The following is a 17,427-nucleotide window of genomic DNA, read 5'->3' as shown; positions in this document are numbered from 1 at the left end:
ATCAAAATGCCAGTCCACTCTTTGTGTCCATACAAAATATTTTCAGAATTCAAATAACAGCAATATCTTACTGTAAAAATTCCGTGGAATTTTTCCAAGTGAATTGCCTGACTTTGATGTCAAATGTATTTGAGTTGTTTGTGTACATCTACAATGATTTCTGCAGAGTTTGTGATTTTTTAATCAGAAATAATTTGATCTTATCTGTTGAAATGAGTAGTACAGAAACTAAAGATATTTCTGCTTCTTGTCTGAAAAAAGTATATTTTAAAATATTCTATATTCTGTGTTTGCATAATATCCATAATCTATTTCATTCTTTCCTAGATATACTTTACATTCAACATTGTTTTATAATATATATATTCATTAATAAATGTGTCCTTTCAGATTGTATTTCATATAGAAAATTTAAGATTATTTTTTTTCTAGGTTCTTTTTTTTTTTTTTTTTTTTGGTCCAGTCGTGGGCCTGAACTCTGGGCCTGGACGCTGTCCCTCAGCTCTTCAGATCAAGGCTAGCGCTCTACAACTTGAGCCACAGCACCACTTCCGTTTTTTTTTTTCTTTTTGCTTATGTGGTGCTGAGGAATCAAACCCAGGGCCTCAAGCATGCAAGGCAAGCGCTCTACCACTGAGCCACCTTCCCAGCCCCTTTTTCTAGGTTCTTATAGTAGTATATTTTTTTTGGATAAAATGACAATGTTAACTAATTTCAAAAGTTTTGTAAAGGTTATTCCATGTAAAGGCCTTTCTAAGGTGAAGATTTAATACACTGATGTCAAACCAATGTTTAATTCTAACACTTGCATATATTGTTACACTTGTAATTTTGTAATCAACTTTTAAATAACTGTTTTTCATTTCTGCAACTGAAGAATGAAAAATATGGAATACTTCACGAATTTTCATATTATCCTTGTGCAAGTGTCATGTTAATCTCTGTATTGTTGTAATTTGGGTATACGTGCTGCTGAAGCATGTAGTATCCTCTAAATTTAAGTAGTTAATGATGCAATCTTTATATAGGCTTATATCCTTGGGTGCCTATTTGTAGCAAGGAAACTTTATTGTTCCTAACAATACTATTGATCTTATTTCCCTAAAATAATGTGTATAGTGGGAAAAAAATTATATTGTTCAGTCGATTGCTCACATTTGCATTTTTTGTCAATGACAATTTTAAGTCTTTTTCATTTTAGATTTGATCATACTTTGAAGCACTTATAGCTAGGTCCTAAGGTGATGACTTTTTCAAGTACTTATTTACGTAAATGAGTTAGCTTTGTGGAGCTAATAGATTCAAAGTAACCCTTGCTTAAGAGCTACTTCTAAACTTCTGCAGCTGAAATTTTCCCAAATGAGGTCTTACTGGCACAAATGTCTACCCTTTATCCTTCTTCCACGTAGGAACATACCAACCAGAATATCCTACCCTGACAGCATAGTTTGTCTTACTAGAACAAAACTAATCTTAGTTACAAGGGATCATAGAGAGATGAACAGTTCAGACAGAACTGTTCAGACTAGAAGGTATTTTATCAAAATTTAAGTGTTTATTATACCTACCATTTCAAAAGTAGCTAACGCCAAGGTGAAAAAATTCTTCATATGCGTGATTTCCTGATGTCTGGCCTGTCTACCTTCCAACCAGGCAGGAACTTACACTACTTCCTTTCTATCACCAAATATTTCCATAGCTCCAGGAGAAGTCCATGTTTCTCCTCATTATTAGGCCTTAAATTGGTAATGTTTTAATCACAGTGTTTCCTCTTGCCTCCAGGCTTTAAATCTACAAATGGTAAAGCTTTAGGTCTAACTCTACCTAACACTGAGGTACAGATAATGCAATAATACTTTAAAACAGAGTTGTCTTTGATACCCTAACCACAACAGAACAATGCAAAACATGTGCCCTTTTTATTATATTACATATAGTTATATATTTTATATTTATATGTGCTGATCTCATATTTCACACAGTGAAACTTAGTAGAATTAATTGATAATTTGACAAATAAATTGATAATTATTTATTCCAATAAAGAGAATTGGAATATAAATAATTAGGTTTAGAATACATACTAGAATATAAAAAGTATCAATGTAATGTCTTCACTATAAACTTGTGATACCTTCTAAGTGTTCTTGTTCTTCTGAATTCACATGGAAAAAAATGTTGTTTTCCTCTAATCTATAAGGGATTTTACTCTGCTGCTCTGTTTATTGTTTTAACTCACTGGTTCCAAAATGTTTTTCTCCATATTTCTGAAGCATTCCTATTGATTATACCCAAATTTTTCTGATATGATGTATAAAAGATATTATTCTTCTGCAAGATGTATGGGTCCTAGGATCCTATGTCCCAGTTACCTGCATCATCAGATAACACGGTCAAGACTTCTCAACTAGGCCCAGGCAACATGCCAACAGAAAGTAATTGAAGAGTCATGTCAATTTCTCATTTCCTATAATATTTCAGGGCCCCAATTCCTTGAGAAACAGGAATTAGCAGTAAGCAATAGTGAAATGCTAGTCAACTTAAAATGAAGGATGAGATCACAAAATCTAAGAGAAAGTACTGCAATTCAAACTTTCAATTTACAGATGACCAGCCCATATGAGATAACAAAATCACAAAGTGTCACAAGATTATTTTTAATACCCCTCCCCTAATGATTAATGAAAGATTTCAGTCCAGCATAAGTGGGCCAGCAAAATAGCTCCTGGAAGGATAGATCCACAATTGGTCTATTAAGGCCAGGAAAACTTGACTTAGAAGTCAAATGTAATTCAGAAAAAAACATTAATTGAGAAGATCCTTAGTGCTTAATAACACCGTGAGATGTACAAGTTGTCATGTCGAAAACAAACTTTACAACTTTGGTGCTGGGGGCGGGGTGGGGGGGGGGGAGGGGGGGAGGATCAGGTCGGGGGGCAGGGGGAGGATGCCAAGGGATGGGAAGGGGAAACAAAGGAGGAGGCAACAATGCTTGATAAGAAATGTACTCATTACCTTGCCCATGTAATTTTAACCCCTCTGAACAGTATTTTCACAATTAAAAAAAACACTGGTACTTCAGTAAACTTGATTCTGTGGTATAAAAATGTTGTCATTCTCAAAATATTTAATCTCCTGAAAGTGTATTCTTTCTCTTTTTTTTTTTTTTACATTTCTTTTTTTTGGGGGGGGGGGATCTGGTTGTGGGGCCTGAACTCTGGGCCTGGGCGCTGTCCCTCAGCTCTTCAGCTCAAGGCTAGAGCTCTACCACTTGAGCCACAGCACCACTTCCGGCTTTTTTTCATTTTGCTTATGTGGTGCTGAGGAATCGAACCCAGGCCCTCAGGCATGCAAGGCAAGTGCTCTAACACTGAGCCATCTTCCCAGCCCCCACTGTATTCTTTTTCAAATAATCTTTGAAAAATCAAATTCGCAAACCAGGCGCTAGTGGCTCACGCATGTAATCCTAAATACTCACGAGGCTGAGATCTGAGGATCACGGTTCAAAGCCAGCCAGGGCAGGAAAGTCCGTTAGACTCTTATCTCCAATAAACCACTCGAATATCAGAAGTGGCACTGTGGCTCAAGTGGTAGAGTGTTCGCCTTGAGCTCAAGAGCGCAGGGACAGTGCCCAAGCCCAGAGTTCAAGCCCCACGACCTTCTAAAAAAAATTCACATTCACCAAAATAACATTTGACAAATAGATGATACTTAGTGGCAATAGAGTTACAATAGAGTTGATTTGTTTACCCAGCACTAATGCCAATCAGGTTCAACCATTCATTAAACTGTAGAAATAGTGCCACCCACCATTTGTGTTGGTCATTAGATGCCTTCCAAAATTTGTTAAATATATCAGCCTCCCATATTTCAAACCCAAACGTTAGCTAATAAAGTAAATTTCATCATTTAATAAGGTACATTTTAAAAAGTCACAAATAGTTGCCTTATAATATGTTATTTTATGTTTTCCTTATCTGTCTAACATAGTAAGTCTTGAATATGGGTACTCATCAGAGATATGACAAACATAAAATCTGTCTTCTATTTCTATCATATTCCTCTATAATAGTACATTTTAATTTTCTTTTTTCAAAACTTAAATGTAGTAGAAAATATTATCCCATGTAAAATTAAATGATCACACCCATTGTACAAATCCATTTATAAAAATTGGTAGTTTGGAATACATTCTAAACCATTTTTAAACTTTCTTGTTGACTAAAGATTAATCTTCCAAATGGATGAGAATTAAATCATGTCTAAGTGCTTCAGACCTCCAGTCTTGCAAATTATTATTGCAGATGAATGAATTATGGAAATATAAGCTGACATAAGTTCAAGTATATGCAGGATTGAAACTCCATGGAATGTATATAAACCTTTCAAACTTTTAACAGACAGTTTAACAGAATGACTATCAGGAAGTTGAAACCAGAATGGAATAATAGTAAATACATAGAATGAATGAAAAATAGAACAAGGGGCAAGTTCAGCTAGAATATCAATGTACACATGTGATAAAGAAAGTGGTTAATCTGAAATAAATCTTGGAGAAGGAGTTGGTTGACAATGATGGAAGGAGTGAATCTGATCCAGGAGCATTGGACAATTAGATGGACATATTTAATTGTAACACACTTGCACAACCATTTGAAATTCAGTGAAAAAACACACAAAAATTACAACCAAACAGCAATCTCTAGAAAGTATGAATATGACCTCTCAAAATTTTAAGCAGTTAATGAAGGGCAGTCTTGGGAAAAGCAAACAAACCTATTAAAAGAGGGCATTTGAGGTAGGGGAGAAATTTGAACAGATTTATATAGATTGTTTCAGGTTATAAATCAACTATATCTGCTTCAAATGTTATCTTCCTTCTGTGAGTTCTCTCTGACTGAACTGGATACTCCAGTCCTGAGCCACACTTGATATCTTGTGAAGATAGAATGGAAGAGAAAAATATCAAGAACCCATTACTCCGCTAGAGAGAAAACAATCCTCTAAGTTTTCTTTCATCTCTCTTCACTACTCTTTCTTCATACTTTTAAGTCAATTGATTTTGAGTTATATATTTCCTTCTTTGTTCTGGAAAAGTAATTGGTGAAAGTAATTCACTAAATATTATTTGCCATTTTTTATCATGCTGTTTACTTGTTCAAGGGAGACCATTAAACTTCACACCTGCATTTGGTTGCCATAAAAACCCAACATTGATGTTAATCAGGACAAACTCTAATGTAAAACTTTGTCTCCAAAAAAACCAGTCCAAGAAACTGTGATCACAAATATTTGGATATCCATTTTTCTTTTTTCTTTTACCTTGAAAGTCTTCTTGTGTCGGGCTGGGAAGGTGGCTCAGTGGTGGAGCGCTTGCCTTGCATGCCTGAGGCCCTGAGTTTGATTCCTCAGCACCACATAAGCAAAAAGAAAAAAGCTGAAAGTGGTGCTGTGGCTCAAGTGGTAGAGCACTAGCCTTGAGCTGAAGAGCTGAGGGACAGCGCCCAAGCCCAGAGTTCAGGTCCCACGAACAGACCCCCGCCGAAAAGAAAAAAGAAAAAAAAGAAAGTCTTCTTGTGTCTAAAGTGCTAACAAACATAAGTACTCCACCACTTTTTGGTTCAATCACTTCTAACCTCAAAGATATATTTTGCTAACAAGATGCTTAGAGGAAACCGCAGAATACTCCACTTTTATCTTCTCTTAAGACTCTCCTTAGATACTATATCAGGAACAGTGAAGTTATTCTTTGCAAAATTATTTCAATAGATTATTTTTCCCTTAGTCTTGCATTTGCTCAACAAGATGTATGGAAGAGAATAAAGTTAAATCACCCATACCTTGGATAACAGTGTCTGTTACAAAGGACAATGCTTCTATGTTCTCCTTCTATGTCCTCCTCTTAGCTCTTGCCTGATTTCCAATTAATCACAGCTTCTTGACTTCAAGTCTAGAGAAGCTGAAGGACTATAAGGCCTCCCCCACTGCTACATCTTCATGGTTTCTCCTTTAAAACTCTTTGAAGTTGCCTCCTTTGGATGTGGGATTTATTTTCATGTTTTCATTCAATCAGTTCTGCATTGTAGTGAGCCAAATAAGCTCTGTAAAATCACTTTAGGTAGCAAAAATATTACAATCTATGTCAAAAGTTTTGGCCTCCCTCCACTGCTGAAGCCAATTTGCTTAGCTAGGGCTTCTAAGAACACTGATTTCTGACCTTTTCCATGTGCTCAATTTTTTTCTGAACCCAAAACTTTTTGGCTTATGTAATAAGCTATCTCATGTTAATAAGGATATTATATTTGTGAGCCATTTAGAAATGTGAAATCACTGGTTTGAAGTATCCAATCAGATTTTTTTTCTGTGTTTCAGTGCTTCACATGCAAAGACATTGCGGAAAGTATTACAAACAGAAAAGTGTAAACCCAATACCTTTTTTCATTGTGGAGGACACTTTCTCCCTAAATATTTTGACCCAAATTATCTTTTTCAGAGAATTACTGTTTGGTAATTAAAGGTCAATTCACAAATTTTGATGTCTTTTTTTAAAGAAATTTGAATTAAATTGCATTATAACCTTGTTTCACACAGTGAATATATTTCCTGGGTAAGGACAATTTTCAAGGGAAGCTACAGGATTTACAGCAAGGTTTCTGAGGTTTGTTTGTTTAGTGTGAAAATGAGCCATCTTCACTCACATTGCTCCCTCTCCACTAAGTCTCCATGTATTTCTTTGCATGAAAGCCTATTTTCTCAGGCAATTTTAAATGTTCTTAATAGGCTACGTTGTTAAAAAGTTTGAACAATTAAAATATACATGTCATAATTTTAAAACTCTTTTGAAATTCCTTTATCAGAATCGCGAATTCATCAATCCTAATTCCACCTTTACCATCAAAAACTGTTAACATGTTGTTTTCACGATGTAGTGTCCATGCAACTATTATTTTCCAGTGGCTTCGTTATGCAAATATATGACCACATAAGCTGATACTGAACAAAATGAACTCCAAGATATGGAATCAGAGATTTTTATTTGTGGTTGTTGTTTTTTATTTTTTTATTTATTTTTTTTAATTTAATTTAATTTTATTTGTGAACATACTGTACAGAGGAGTTACAGTTACATGGGCAGGATAATGTGTACATTTCTTACCAAGCATTGCAGCCTCCTCCTTTGTTTACCCTTCACATCCCTTCCCAGCCTCGTTGTTGTTTTTTTATGTATTATGTGATTTCCATTTTCTTTGGTTTTCCCCCGTTGGTTTATCCCTTGCTGTATTTGATTTTGGTACCTTGTGTATTTTGTATACATTTACCTTAATTAGGGAAGGGAAAAGGAACATCACAATGGTGACACAAATGACAAAGGGCAAAACAATGCATTAGCAATACTCACAAGACAATATGTTGGGAATATACATTACAACTTGTGAGGGGTACTGAGGTGAAGGAAAACTGTGAGAAAAGTGAAGGAGGGGGTAACAAGTTTGAAAAGTTATGTATTCACTACCTAACAATTACTGTAACCCGACTGTACATCATTTTGACAATAAAATTAAATTTAAAAAATAAGCTGCGTAAAATAAAATTTCACTGGATTGGTATAGTTAATATTATTTTTTATGTAGTAAAATTTTAAAAATCAATACTATTTTGCATCTAATTTGACTTAATAACCCTTTCTTTATCAAAAGGTCGTCAACTTGAGTGTTATCCAACTAGACAATATTCTCACAATATACTTGCATATTTTGGAAAAAATAAATTTAGCACTTTCACACACATAAAATCGAAAACAGTTTAATTCTATGGAAACCCATAACTTTTAAAATTAAATAAGTTGTTGGGACAGAATATATGTGTTCTTCAAAATTCCTATGACTAATAACTACTCATTTTCAAATTCTAAACATTCCATACCTGAGAGATTCAAAACAGTACTTGTTTTCATGTTATATAATTCTGCAATAGATGCAGTTTCCAATGGGGTGTTACAGATTGAGAAGTCAACAGAAAAATAGCCACATTCTGCTACAGGATAAAACTATGAAGCATCTGTAATAAGTCTTCAAGAGTAAGCAATCCCAAGCTTTATGCCATAAAGTCATCCTAGCCCAACAGTTTCCAACTTGAAAGGTGCACCTTAAAATTCCCTTAATTCACATCATGAATAGCATATCTCTACTGTGAAAAAATACTACACCTCTGGTATTGTGATGCCCTCCTAATTCTGCAAAGAACACCACAATAAACTCAGTTGCATCACTTTTCCCCCAGTGGTATTCTTGAGATCAGAACACTTGCAAATATTATTTATATTTATACTTTTTTAACTATCATAGATATTCAGGATACTAAGATCAGAAGATTATGGTTCAAAACCCATCCAGGCAGGAAGGTCCCTTAGAACCTTATCTCCAATAAACTTCTCAGAAAAAGCCAGACACAAGTGGCACTGAGGTTGAAATGGTAGGGCAGGAGCCTTGAGCTCAGAGACAGTGTCCAGGCCCAGAGTTCAACCCCTAGGTCAAACCAATAAAGCAAAAACAAAAATTGGGCTGAGAAGGTGGCTCAGTGGTAGAGAGCTTGCCTTGCATGCATGAGGGCCTGGGGTCGATTCCTCAGCACCACATTAGCAAAAAGAAAAATAGCCGGAAGTGGCGCTGTGGCTCAAGTGGTAGGGCACTACCCTTGAGCTGGAGAGCTGAGGGACAGTACCCAGGACCAGAGTTCAGGCCTCACGACCAGACCCCCCCACAAAAATAAAATAAAAGTGAACCCAAACCTAGCATTTGTCTCATTGTATACAGAGGCACATAATTAAGGAAATTGCTTCCTGTGTAACATATAGGTAGAAGAAAGAAGATGTCACACAATTATTCTCTTCATACCATGTTATACCAAACCCTCAAAAAATGCTTTTTCTAAATTTATAAATTAATATCATCCATTTGTTGGCAACTCTGTCTAGATTATTCACATTATCATTTTATACATGAACTGTTGGAATTATCTATTAACTAAGTTCTAATTATAACTCTCTTGAAAGAATTTCTAGGCAAATAGAATGCCAGAATCATTTGTGAATTTGTCAGTTAAAACCTCTACTTAAAAAGAATTTTGTAGTATCCTATAGAATATGGAATTACAAAAAAAAACCAAACTATTTATTTTGAATCTAAATTCTAATTTTGCAAGGTCCACAAAGTCCTACATTAGACAAACTGTGCTATTTCTCCAGGCTTAAGTTTTGTAAACCTTCATCATTTCTTTGGCATCCAACAGAATGAAACTTACTTACTTTTTCAAATTTTGGATGGGAATCATGAGCTATTTTGCATCTAAGAAGGTTCTGTAATTAAGAGAGCATTTAAAACACAACTGAGGATTATATATCAGTTGCATTTCAATAGGAAACTTGACTTCTCAAAACATAATGACAAAATTAGCCCAAACTTCGAACTTTGTATTCCTTTCTTGTAACTTGGTTTGTTTTATTGAGACAAAATTATACTACCTGGTCCAGGGAAGGTATCACTATGTAATTCCACTCTCTAATCTCCTGTCTTAGTCTGAGTGCTAGAATTCCAGGCTTGTATCACATTGCCCTGCCATATTTTGTTGGTTTATTTAATCTAGAAACACACTAGCAATTCTGAACTTCTCTGATGATCTTATCCATTGACTGCTCAGACTGTTTATGTACAATTTTGAAAGATGTTCTAACATTTGACACAGGATATGAACATTTTCAGATGCACATGCAGGGGTCTCTGATTCATTCCTTCATGGATCCGATCCCTTTAATAATGATTACTTGACTTTCTTATTATCTCTGGTCCCTACCTATCTAATAGTCTCAAACTTTTTTGAAGAAAGTTCACTTGAGGACTTTTTAATATTAAAATTTATCACTTGATTCTAGTTTTACTCAGGACATATTTTCTATTGCTTTCTAACTTTTCTACATATTCTGAGAGTTGTTTCATTTGTGTATTCATGTGTGCATATATAAGTACCTCTGTGTGTATGCGTATGCTTGTATGTGTGTATGCAAAAGCCTCAAACTCTTATTCAACAATTTGCTCATGAGTGGTATTCCAGCACTTGAACTGCTCTTCCAATGCAGCTTTGGCTGGTTAATTATAGATAGTGTCTCAAAGACTGTTCTGCCCAGGCTGGATGCAAACTGAACTTCCCAGACTCCTTTACATTCTTAAGTTTTATTTTTCCAGGAGTATCAACTTTTTAAACTACAAACATTTTTGTGAGTGTGAAGTCTAACCTGTAGCCCAGATTTTTAACTCAAAATTCATATAAAGATAGATGAACATACACATTAAATATGCTGAATGTACACTGTTAGAAATGTGATCTTAAGCTGGGTGGTGGTGAGATCTGAGGATTGAAGTTCAAAGCCAGCCCAGGTAGGAAAGTCCCGGAGACTCTTTTCTCTAATTAACTACAAGAAAAATGGAAGTGGCACTATGGCTCAAGGGGTAGAGCACTAGCCTTGAGCTGAATAGCAGAGGGACAGCACCCAGGGTTCAAGTGCCACGACCAACAGCAAAAAAAAAAAAAATATATATATATATATATATATATATATATACATATATATATATATTCCTATATATATAGGAAATCTTATATAAATATATATATTTATATACATATTATATTTACATATAAATATATATATAGGAAATAAGAAGAAATATGATCTTTGCCTCCATGTTCATTGCTAGTATAATCCCTGCTCTTTCAAGATGGACTTTTCTCCAGTTAAGTCCATTCTCTTATATCTGACTTGCATGGAACCAGAATCATTCTTCTATTCTACTTTTTACAAATTTGCATGATGGAAGTGTGATTTAGAAAGGGAGTGGCCTCATACTTCATGTTCCACTTAGGAGAAATGCTTTCTCTATATCACTTCTGTAAATCTACGTACTGAACTTGGCTTCATTGTTTCAATGTTGTCTTATTTGTAGAGTCTTCTATATTGTATTGAACCCTTAAACACAGAACTTCTTTTTCTCCTATTATTGCTATTGTTTGTCTTACTGGTAACTCTTGTACATTTGGAAAATAATGCACAGCACATACACTCACAAAAAAATGATCTGAGAACCTTCTTCCCATTTAAAATTCACCTTAATTTACAGAGCACTTATGATGTTTGAACTCAATGTACTCATGGATAATGTATTTATAAGCAATTTAAATTTCATATTTTCTCTTTACCAAGTTGTCTCTGAAAAATTGCTACATGATGTCCAAAGGTGTCCTTGTGCTATTTCAGTGAAGCCAGCAAACATTCCTTATACCTAAGCAGCACCATAAATTGTTACGGGAATTGTAACTATTACTGAAGGTGGAACCTGATCCCAGGAGAGGAATTGAACGTAGAGGTATGACAAAGTTCAAATTAATTTGTGCTTTCCTTTTTACTGTACAAGAAAAGGATCCAAGGATTGAGGGAAACTCTATCCCTGACTTTTCAAGTGTGTATTTTACTCATATAAAGCTTGTTTGTAAACTTCTGGTCGAGAGTATTACAAAAGGAAATAATGTGCCATTTGAGGGCCAGCGTAGAACAAAATGAAATAACATTGTTTTAAAAGTGTTCTACTGCAAAGAAAAAAAGACATGGAGATTTTAAAGTGCTCTATGGATGGATATTTCACTCCTGAGATGATTCTCTTGTTGCAGGATTTAGTTATCCATTCCTTTAGTGTGGTCCTGAGTTCTCCATAGCAATAAGGATTCCACAAAAGCAGGATCCAGTGAGTATAATCAGCAAAAGCAGTCTCTTCTCAGACCAGTTCTCCTTTAAGGAGGGTCCCAAAGAAATACCTGTTTGTTTGTTTGTTTGTTTTTCTTGGTTTGGTTGTTAGTTCAGTTTGTGCTGGTTCTGGGGCTTGATCCCAGAGGCTGGACCATGTCCCTGAATAGATGTCTTTCCTGTCCACTTGCCCCCAAAGCTAGTACTTTACTGCTTGAGCCAAACCCCCACTTCTGGACTTTTTGGTGGTTAATTAGAGATGAGAGCTTGACAGACTCTCCTGCCTGGGTTTACTTTGAACTGAGATAGTAAGAAAGCCAAGTGATGGGCTGAAAAGGTCGCTCAGGAGTAGAGTGCTTGCCTTGAATGCATGAGGCCCTGGGTTCGATTCCTCAGCACCACAAGAGCAGAAAAAGCTGGATGTGGTGCTGTGTCTCAAGTGGTAGAGCACTAGCCTTGAGCTGAAGAGCTTAGGGACAGTGCCCAGGCCCAGAATTCAGGCACCATGACTGGCAAAAAAAAAAAAAAAAGCCAAGTGTCATCAACTGTATCAAGTCTTCTGTTTCCAACCAAGAAATACTAAATGAAGTTTATTATAAAGCTAATATTTGACAATTTTTAAAAGAAGAGAATATGTCCAGCCAAGAATCCATAACTTAAATAACTCAGCAAAAGTAAGTGCACTGCATTATTTTTTTATTTTTTTTTCTGCTTTGGAAGATTACTATTGACCTTGTCCTTCCTTTTGGGGAAACTTAAAGTCATATTTGCACTTTTTGTTGGTCGTGGGGCTTGAACTCTGATCCTTGGTGCTGTCCCTCAGCTATTCAGCTCAAGCTCAGTGCTCTACCACTTTAGCTGTGTCACCACTTCTGGGGTTCTGGTTGTTAATTGAAGATGAGTCTCATGGACTTTGCAGAGCAGGCTGGCTTTGAACCACAATCCTGTGGTCTCAACCTCCTGATTAGCTAGGATTATAGGCTTAAGCCACCAGGATCCAGCTCATATTTCCATTTAGTGCACTTAATGACACTATGTAGACAAAGAATGGAAATTTGAATCAAATGATGACATGGCAGCTTTCAGAAAAATTGAGGTAGCAATAAATAAGTCCTCCTATTCCATTTTGTTACATTAATGACTCATGAGCTATGGGACCCTTACATTAGCAACCTCTTGCCATCTGTGTAGGTGTATTTAGTATCAGGGAAGACTGTGATTTTTAGAAAGCAAAAGAGATCAGGTATGGAAAAACAGCATAGGAGGAGATACATTTTTCACACAGAGATTAAGAACTAGCCTAAGAGATTTAGAATGCTAAAGGCAATGAAAAATAAGCCTGGTTGATAACTAGTTCTTCAATAACCAAAAATGGTTCCCTAGAATTGTTTCTGGTATGCATTAGTTACTATCATTTGTTCCTTCCATCTAGAGTTATTCCTTCTCTTGTCCCAACTGATAATTTGCCTCTGCCTTTTTGGTGCCATGACTGACCAAAAAGATTTCCAAATCTCACTTAGACTATCCTTCTCATTGTGATTAGCAGTGACCACTCAAAAGCCTGGAATCTTTGAATTTCCAGAATTAATCTTCACCTGACATCTAAGCACATTCCTAGCATTAATTGCTGTGACCTAATGAACAAAACTTTTTTTTCAACACAGTATCCTAATATAGGTAAAGTACATGAATTAAGGAATATTGTCAGGTATTAGTATGGAAGGAGCAATATATATTCCAAGTATGGATTATTTATTTTGCATTTACTAACTAAATTTTTTAATGTTTTTGGGGTTTTTTTTTTTTGCCAGTGCTATAGTCCTGGGCTTAAACTCAGGGCTAGGGAATTATTCCTGGGCTTTTTCTTTCTCTCATGGCTAGCACTCTACCACTTGAGGCACAGCACCACTTCCAGTGTTTCTTTTTCTGTTTATGTGGTACTGAAGAATTGAACTCAGGTTTTCATGCATGGCAGGCAATCACTGTACCATGAAGCCACATTCCCAGAGCTCTAAATGACTTTCTTAAGATGGTATTATATTTCCATTCCATAATTATGTATCATAATTTTGGCCAGTTGCTAGAAAAGGACATAGAAAACAATACTAAGTCCAATAAGGCTGGATGGACAATAAGGCTGGACGGTCTAGCTAGGGCACAGAGGGGCTTACCTCATGGGGCTGGTTCAACAGGCTGAGTGAGACAGTTCCTGACCCACAGCCCACCTCCAGAATGAGAGGGTCACCTTGGGTTCCAGCCACATGGGGACACTGGGCCACCTCTTCAGCACCCATTCAACCAGAGAGAAAGAGAGAGAGAGAAAGAAAGCCATAATTACAATTAAGCTGGGTGCTGGTGGCTCAGGACTATAATCCTAACTAAGAGGCTGAGATATGATGAACATGGTTCATAGCCAGCCCAGGCAGGAAGATCCATGAGACTCTTATCTCCAAAGAACCACCAGAAAACTGGAAGTGACACTGTGGCTCAAGTGGTAGAGTGCTAGTCTTGAGCTGAGGAGCTCGAAGACAGCACCCAGGCCCAGAGTTCAAGCCCCATGACTGACAAGAAGTGGACTTCCCACCACAAGAAGTGTACTGCATACCACTCATTCTCTTAGGGACCATGGCAGAGAAGTCAGTCTGAGCTTTCTGTCAACTGGAGGTCATGAGTTGGTCACCTGTCTTCGCCGTGCCTCATTTTCCCCAGCTACAAAACTGAACACAGTGAAGGATCTCCTTCCTCATGGGAATAGGATAAGGATGAAAGAGAATCATGTTTTGTTTCATAATCTCGTACATGTCACACGACTAGTAACAGGCCCCATCTGAGCCCTTTCCCAGTTATCTTCCTGTCGTATGCTCCCAGAATTGCCAAGAACCATATCTGACAGCCGGTCTCTCTGTGCCAGGCCCTGCTCCTGAGATCCCCCTGTATTGAGCCCTTGTTTCCTCACAACTGTCCCAGGAGGAGACTGAGGTACAATGGTGGAGGCCCAACCCAGAACTTTATGGCTGCTGTAAGCTAAGTTTGGGACAATCATCTAAATCGATGACTGAGCATGGTGCTATATGTCTACCATACCAACTAAGGAGGACCAGGCCTCGTGGCGCACGCCTGTCACAGATAGGAGGACCATGATCCAGCCCAGCCTGAGCACATATTGAGTGAGTCTCTGTCTTGGAAATGCCCAAGACAGAAAGGCTTGGCTACCGCGGTAGAAGACCTGACTGGCAAGCCTAAGGCATTGAGTTCAAACCCTAATACACCAAAAAGAACGAGAGTCCCGGTGCCAGAGGCTCATGCGTATAATCCTAGCTACTCAGGAGGCTGAGATATGAAGATCACAGCAAAAGATTTAAAATAGGTTTGTCCTCACCGATCAGAAGTCAAGATGAGAAAACCCGGAGTCTGACATATACTGGTGCACTCCATACCAGTAGGGCTCACCTCCTTACTAAGTGCTGGCCATGCTCTCTGTCCCCCTGGGAAGCCAACCCCTGTGGGCCCCATACCCAGGTCCTCCCAAGCTCCAGCTGCCACTAACCAGGCCCAAAGGAGTAGACAGCTCGAAGGCACAGAGGTCCCTTGGTCTTATAATTTAATGTTGCTGAGTCCGCTTCCAGGCCCCCAGACCTCAGCCACAGAGCCCATGCATCCCCCAAATGTATCAGGCACAAGTTATCAAAGGACCCAGCCTCCTTATTACAACCCACTTCTACACACACACACACACACACACACACACACACAAATCCAGACCAGTGACAGAAGACTCGTCCATGCAGCACCTGCAATTTTCCAAATGATCACTCACCTGAGCACAGTCAGGTTATACAAGGAGGAAGATGATATCTCTCTCTCTCCCTCTCTCTCTCTCATGCACACACACAGACACAGACACACACACACACACACACACACACACACACACAGAGTCTCAGAGCAGTGCCTCTCCAGGGTTTGTTGGTTCCTCATCTGGTACAATGTACAAGCTAGAGCATGGGGGTTCCCTTGGAGGAATCAGGAGCTCCCAACCAAGGAGAGCACCACTCTAATGATGCAGCACCACCCTGCCTATCCCTTTCTCCAAGGCCAGAGCCTTGACTCCCCATTCACCAAAACCCTAGGCCAGGACACTGGGTGAAGGAGTCCCGAGACAAGTGGCTCCTCAGAGCCAGGAGAGGAAACAAGCAGGGGGTCATGGTGACCCCAGAAGGGTGTCTGACCCGAGGTGGGGGCAGTGTTGGGGAAAAGGATGGGGTCCTAAAGGCTACATACATGGACTTACTCCCTACTTCCAGCCTACATGCTTCTGGGCCTATGGGAGATTCTTGGGAAGGACAAGGAGACCAGATGGACTGAGAGCACCAGCAGAAGCTGGCAGAGCTGGGAAATGTGATCACGCTGTGAGAACTGTTGACAGTTGGGAGGAGGGGACAGGCTAGGTGTATGTGTATGTGTGTTTGGAGGGGGTGCTTCTCCCAGATATTCACATTCTGCTCTGACCCCCAGCACTCTCACTTCCCTACTGGGCTCTTCTGGGACCTCTCTTCAGGTGAAAGGGTGATGGAGCACAGAGGACAAGGGCTCATACAGCAAGAGAGACATATCTTCTGAATCCAACACCCCCAGCCCCAGAAAAAAGGAAAAGACCCAAGAAGGCAGGTGTGGAGGTGCTGCTCCCCACCTCTGACTAAAGCCACCAGGTTCCCACAAGGAAGAGGAAGGGTGCAGATGTGTGGCTATGTGGCTCCCACTGCTACAGGCCAGGGGCTCTGTGGTGCCCCCTCCTCACCCATCCCTGCATCTCCCTGTTTCCTGGGACACTGGCAGCTAAGGATGGGGGTGGGATCCCCTGGTCAACACCCACTCCCACCCCTACCCCTGGGGCACATTTGTGGCAGAGACCTGGCCAGACTGCAGGGCATGGGGGAGCCGGAGGTCCAGTCAGGTGGGGGGGGTCCCGTGGTGTGGGGGTCACAGGTTATGGGCTCTGGAGGAGGCCACTCACATGTTCTGCTGGGAGAAGCTGTTGGAGGCAGCTCCCACTGGGTTCCAGCAGCGAAGGCAGTAGCATGGCAAATACTTAGGCCTGGAGCAGAGACAAGGGTCCTGGACCAGATTGGGGCCACAAGCCTGCCTATGGCGTGCCATCACCTGAGGACTCCAAGAGGTGCCATGGGTCCAAGCAAGCAGTGCTAGGTTTGGAATGCAATGCCGCGTGGAATGCTGAAGGGGACCGGGGCGTGGGCAGGTGCATGGCAGGGCTGAGCCTGGCCTTTCCTCCTACGGTTTGAGTCTCTTGATCACCACTCAGCCACCTCTACCTTCCTCAACTGTTGGTAGTGGTGTCAACCAACAGAGGAATCCCAGTGCTATCAGGCAGGATGGAATGTGGGTGTGACCACCATTCTTATATCCCATTGGTCAGAAAGAACCATGAAAGAATGGTGTAGCTGGAATCCTGTGATGCAAGCAGAATGGGCAGAGTGAAGACAGTGGCTCCCCCAGCCCCTTTCCCAGGGAACTCTGTCCAATTCAGTTGGGGACAAGAGGATGACCAACTTTAGATTGTTGTGTATGTTTGTTTGTTGCCAGTCCTGGACCTTAAACTCAGGATCTGGGCACACTCT

General features: G+C 39.2%; 1 pseudogene; it reads right to left on the bottom strand.

Annotated features, from left to right (window-relative positions):
* Positions 1-881: 881 nt before the first annotated feature.
* On the bottom strand, positions 882-981 carry LOC122115633 (annotated as a pseudogene).
* Between the last annotated feature and the right edge of the window lie 16,446 nt (positions 982-17,427).

This window comes from Dipodomys spectabilis, unplaced genomic scaffold (assembly GCF_019054845.1).
Source record: "Dipodomys spectabilis isolate Male_0828 unplaced genomic scaffold, ASM1905484v1 ptg000122l, whole genome shotgun sequence".
NCBI classification, from domain to species: Eukaryota; Metazoa; Chordata; class Mammalia; order Rodentia; family Heteromyidae; genus Dipodomys; species Dipodomys spectabilis.
Note: the sequence above shows the minus strand (reverse complement) of the source record. Positions and strands in the feature narration are given on the sequence as shown.